The sequence below is a fragment of the Theropithecus gelada genome, chromosome 3 (assembly GCF_003255815.1).
Source record: "Theropithecus gelada isolate Dixy chromosome 3, Tgel_1.0, whole genome shotgun sequence".
Taxonomy (NCBI): domain Eukaryota; kingdom Metazoa; phylum Chordata; class Mammalia; order Primates; family Cercopithecidae; genus Theropithecus; species Theropithecus gelada.
The window spans coordinates 133,645,151-133,650,668 of NC_037670.1; the positions used below are offsets into that span (position 1 = coordinate 133,645,151).

Here is a 5,518-nt window from a genome sequence, read left to right on the forward strand (position 1 = left end):
AATTGGTCCAAAAACTTCCTTGACTTCAGCTTAACAGGGTATTGAAAAACTTTAGCAAAATTTTTGAAGACTAATCTGGGCACACAGAGGTTTACTCTAATTATCGTGCTTATATGTATAGATTCTTTGCCCACATGTTTCTGGAAACAACTACGTTTTTAGGTGTTTCTTGAACTATATATAGTGTAGGTATGTAAATGTACATATCAGCTATCATTTGATGGTGGGTAGAATTTTCTGGGACTGAAGAACACTTTATCTGGAAATACCATTTTCAAAATAATTCTCTATGTATTGAACTTGCAGGAGTCATGACATAGAGGAGTCGTGCTGCCATCATGGGCATGTGACCTGTGCAGTACCACAGGGCCCCATGGCTACAAGGATCTCATGCTTGGTTTAATGCCCTGCTGTAATCATCTTAAAATTCCTGATGATTATTGAACAGCAGCCCCACATTTTCATTTTGCACTGTGTCCCACAAATTATGTAACTCGTGTTGCAGAATACGGGTACCAGAGTTCATAGTTACAAGTTAGTCATAGGCAAGAATTTAGGATTCTTAGAAATTCCCAGTTTAAGTGGTTTGAGTACTCTGGGAGATTTGGTTTGCAGTATAATAATAGAGTTGATGGTAGCGTGGTACCCATAAGAAAGCTATATTATTATCTATTTATATTATAATTATCTCCCGATGGAGCTTTAAAATGAGACAGAAAATAGCTGGTGCTTATGTTTCCATTGGATCAATTGTCTTTGGACAGTTTTTTTTTTTTTTTTTTTTTTTAAATCAATGTGAGGTATTCAGTCTTCCAATGATCTTTTGCTTCCAATATCTACAAGAATCCTTACTTATAAGCTTTATGTTCTTAGTTAATAGAAAGCCCTTTCTGACTATGTTTGTTTGTGTGTTTGTCTTATCTGGAGAGCCAGAGTATATATAGAGAGTGGAATGATTGCCACAATCAAAGTAGCTAATACATCCATCACCTCACATAGTTACCACTGTTTTCCTTTTGTGGTGTAAACACTTAAGATCTACTCTCTTAGCAAATTTCACATATCAAATATAGCATAATTAATGACAGCCACTATGTTGTACCTTAGATCCCCAGAACTTAGTAATCTTACAACTGAAAGTTTGTAGTCTTTACCAACATCTACCCAAACCTTGCCCCTTCCAAACCTTACCCCTGGAAACCACCATTCTAGTATGTGCCTTTATGAGCTTGGCTTTTTACCATTACACGCACAAGTGAGAACAAACAGTACTTTTCTCTCTGTGTCTGGCATATTTCTCTTAGCATACCGTTCTCTGGTGTTATTAATATTGCCACAAATGATAGAATTTCCTTCCTTTTTACGGCTAAATACTATTCCATTGTATGTATAAACAACATTTTCTTTATAAAATCATTCATTGATGCACAATTAGATAGTTTTCATATTTTGGCTATTGTGAAGAATGTTGCAATAATCATGAGGTTGCAAATATCTTTTTGAAAAATGTATTTCATTTCCTTTGTTTATATATCCAGAAGTGGAATTGCTGTTTCATAAGGTAGTTTCATTTTTATTTTTTCTGAGTATCCTCCACATTTTTTTTTATGATGGCTATACCAATTTACATTCCCATCAACAGTGTAAAAGGGTTCCCTGTTCTCTACATCTTTACCAGTACTTGTTGTCTCTTTTCTTTTTGATAAGAACCTTCCTAATAGGTATGAGGTGATATTTCATTGTATTCTTGATTTGCATTTCCCTGATGATTAGTGATGTTGAACACTTTCAGATAGCTGGCAGTTGTTTGTGTATCTTCTTTGGAAACATGCCTATTCAGGATCTTTGCCCATTATTTAATAGGATTATTTATCTATTTTTGCTATTGACATGTAGGAGATTATTACCTAATTTGGGTATCAACCCTTTATCAGATAGTTTGAAAATATTTTCTCCCATTTTGTAGACTGCCTTCGTATTTTTATTTGTATTATATCTTTCAGTTCCAGAATCTCTGTTTGATTCTTTTTTAGGATTTCTATTTTTTCATTAAACTTCTCATTGTCTTCATGCATTGTTTTCCTGATTTTGTTTAGTTGTATATCTGTGTTCTCTTGTATCTCATTGAACTCAAGACAATTGTTTTAGAATTGTTTGTTAGGTAATGTATACATTTCTGCTTCGTTGGGGTAGTTTATTGACACTTTATTGATTTCCTATGGTGATGTTGTGTTTGTCTGATTCTGTATGATTTATGCGTCATTGAGTTTGTGTCTGTATATTAAGGAGCAAAACACCTCCTCTAGTCTTTACAGATGGGTTTCAGCAGGCAAAAACCTTCTCCTGTCAATTTCTTGGGCTAATAAGATTCCCTTTGGGATCCAGGTTGAGTGGGGTTGGAGCCAGGTCACATGGCTGCTACTAGATCTGAGGTTGACAGCCCTATGGCCAGGAGTTCAGGTGGGTACAGATCTTGCTTAATCTTTGAATAGGCAAGACTGCATTCAGAACCTTGGTCAATAGAGCTGGTACTGAAACAAGTTTCAAGATCTGCAGTTAGCTCTGCACATGGTAGAGCTGTTACCAGATTCATGTGTAGTTTTGGCTCCTGTAGGTTTCCTGAGAAGATTACCCCTAGGTCACTGGGTGTATTTCTGGGTGTTTATGGCTGTTCCTGACCACAGCTGAGAGAGAATAAAGCTGGGTGATGGACCACTTCAGGATCCACTCCCAGAACCAAGTTGGTAGCCTGTTACTTGAGGCATGGGAAGGTGTGGCTCCATCTGGGTCTCCTGGAGTATATGGCACTGGTGGTAGGACCAAGGCCAATTGGAGTTGTAACTGAATCCACAGAGGGAGGGGGCTGTTTCTGGGTCCCTAGTCAAGACCATCATCAATAAGCCTGTCATCAGGGTGCAGTCCTGATCTCTCAGTATAGTCCTCTTTGGTCTTAGGATTCATAAGGGTTTTACAACATTCTACCTGGATTTCATTGTTCTACAAAAAAAGTGTTTTTATCTGGATAACTACCAAATTATTACTGCTGGAAGGGAATGTGAATGGAGGACCTACTGTTCTGCCATTTTGCTGTTCTAACTCCCCACCAAATTTACTCTGAAGAAAAAGGGGTTTCTAACTGTCTTATTATATAATGTATTTCCTACATGTTCTTGGCTTTTCAAGGCTGAATTTTTGAAATATGTATATTGGGATTTTTAGATTTTCTCCTGATCTTTCTTTTCTATTTTGCTGTTTTCAACTTGTAATACAAGAAAACAAATTGATAAAAAATTAGTACTCCAAGACATTCATTGTCTAAGAAAATATTGAATTGCATAGCAAATTTTACCTACTTTTTTGAGGCTTAGGGAAATTCTTAATTATAGTTCTTAAGAACTCTAGACTAAGGTTTAAGTACAAATTCTATAGACCTGCCTTTTAGTCCAGCAAAGGGATTTTTAAAATGCAATTGTTTATTTCCTGAGAAATACCATGAGGAAAATGTTTCTTATTTATGAGGTTAGGGGAACAAACAGAAGGAATAGAAGTGGTGTAATTTATGAGGAAATTAAGTCTGAGAGAAAAAGAGGTACAAGAAGGGGAGGCTTCAGAGATTTGGAAGGAGTTTGATTGTATTTTTCTTTGGATTTTTCTACAAAGTCGTTGAGGATTTCTATCTTGGAGACTTCCTAGAAGAAAGTCAATCATAGATTACTTGGTATTTGTCTGAGGTGTTTTTTGTTTTTTGTTTTTGTTTTGGTTTTGGTTTTCCCCCATAGCTCCTCGTAAATGTATTATTCTTGATATGTCAGAAGTTTCCCATATTGGCCATTGTAATTCTTATTAAATATTCCTATTTATCAAGATAAGCATAATTATTTGAGTTAGAGTAAGACAAAATATAGGAAGCAGACGTTCTGCCAGAGGAAAGTCAGCTTTAGGGTGCCACCAGACGCAGACAGCTTGGACTACCAGAATCAAGCACTCTTTTGGAAGAGGGTAATCTCCCTCCAAAAACTGAGAACACTTACCTTCTCCATATATTGAGTCCAGCTGTGCTTGGTGGCCCAGGTAATAATTTCAAGATGCCAGGACTTTCCAATTCAAATTCAGGTTCAACTGGTTTCATCTCCTTCAGTGGTATAGAGTCTGCTCTCTCCTCCTTGGAAAAACTTCCAAGCCTGTGTCACCTCTGGTATGGACACAGCTTCTAGTGTTGCTTTGGATCTTGTGGAAAGTCAGACTCAAGTGAGTAGTGAATATAGTATGGACAAGGCGATGGTTGAATTTGCTACAATGGATCGGCAACTGAACCATTATGTAAAGGCTGTTCAATCTACAATAAATCATGTAAAATAAGAACGTCCAGAAAAAATACCAGATTTAAAATTATTGGTGGAGAAGAAATTTTTGGCTTTACAGAACAAGAATTCTGACGTGGAGTTTCAAAATAATGAAAAATTTTTAGTGTTTAAACAACAGTTGAAAGAACTAAAGAAGCAATATGGCCTTCAAGCTGACAGAGAGGCTGACGGAACAGAAGGAGTGGATGAAGATATGATTGTGACCCAAAGTCAGACCAACTTCATCTGCCCCATTACACAGTTGGAAATGAAGAAGCCAGTGAAAAATAAAGTGTGTGGCCACACCTATGAAGAGGAAGACATTGTTTGCATTATTGAGTCCAAGCACAAGCAGAAGAAAAAGGCCTGTTGCCCTAAAATTGGCTGTAGTCACATAGGTATAAGAAAGTGGGATCTCATCCAGGATGAAGTACTTAGAAGGACGATTGAGAACCATAACAAGAAAAGACTTCATTCCAAATAGGAAAAGCCACCTGCCTGCAGGGACACCAGCAGCCTACCTCCTACCCCAGCTGTCTGTTGAGAGCAGTGCTGACTCCAGCAGTTAGGGACTGGCTGCATAGCATACTTGTTTGGGGTAAAACTTGATGTTTTATGTATGCTTGAAAACATTTTTCTAAGTTACACAACAGAAATGCAAGCATATTGTTTATTTTTAAGTGTTCTATAATGTTAAATAAAACTTTGATCATCTGCAAAAAAATAAAATAAAAGATGAACTTGAGATTAACAAAAAAGTGCACTAAAAAGAGTAAACTCTCTGTACTTGTGAATAGTGTCTTGGCCTTCCCCAATCGAGCAAAGGTGTGTCAACAATGCCTCAATAATTTGCTTAATTTGTTTAAGTTTTATTGAGGTATAAGTGATATACAAAAATGTTCATGCATTTAATGTATGCATTTTGATAAATTGAGATACATGTGTATACCCATGATACCATCACAACACCCAAGATACTAAACATATTCATCACCTCCAGAAGTTTTCTTGTGTTTTTTTTAGTTGTGTGTATGTTTTGTTTGTTTTTGTTTGTTTGATAAGAACAGGAGCTCTTTCCTATAACTTATTTTAATGTACATAACACTGTATTGTTAACTCTAGGTACTATGTTATGCAGCAAGTCTCTAGAATGTACTGTTATTGCAAAACTGAAA

The 5,518-nt window shown here is 36.4% G+C and overlaps 1 pseudogene across 1 annotated transcript; it reads left to right on the forward strand.

Moving 5' to 3' along the window:
• Positions 1 to 3,927: 3,927 nt before the first annotated feature.
• LOC112621091 lies at positions 3,928 to 5,067 on the forward strand (annotated as a pseudogene). The gene has a single exon (XR_003118657.1). The product of XR_003118657.1 is annotated as an E3 SUMO-protein ligase NSE2 pseudogene (transcript).
• The last annotated feature ends 451 nt before the right edge of the window (positions 5,068 to 5,518 follow it).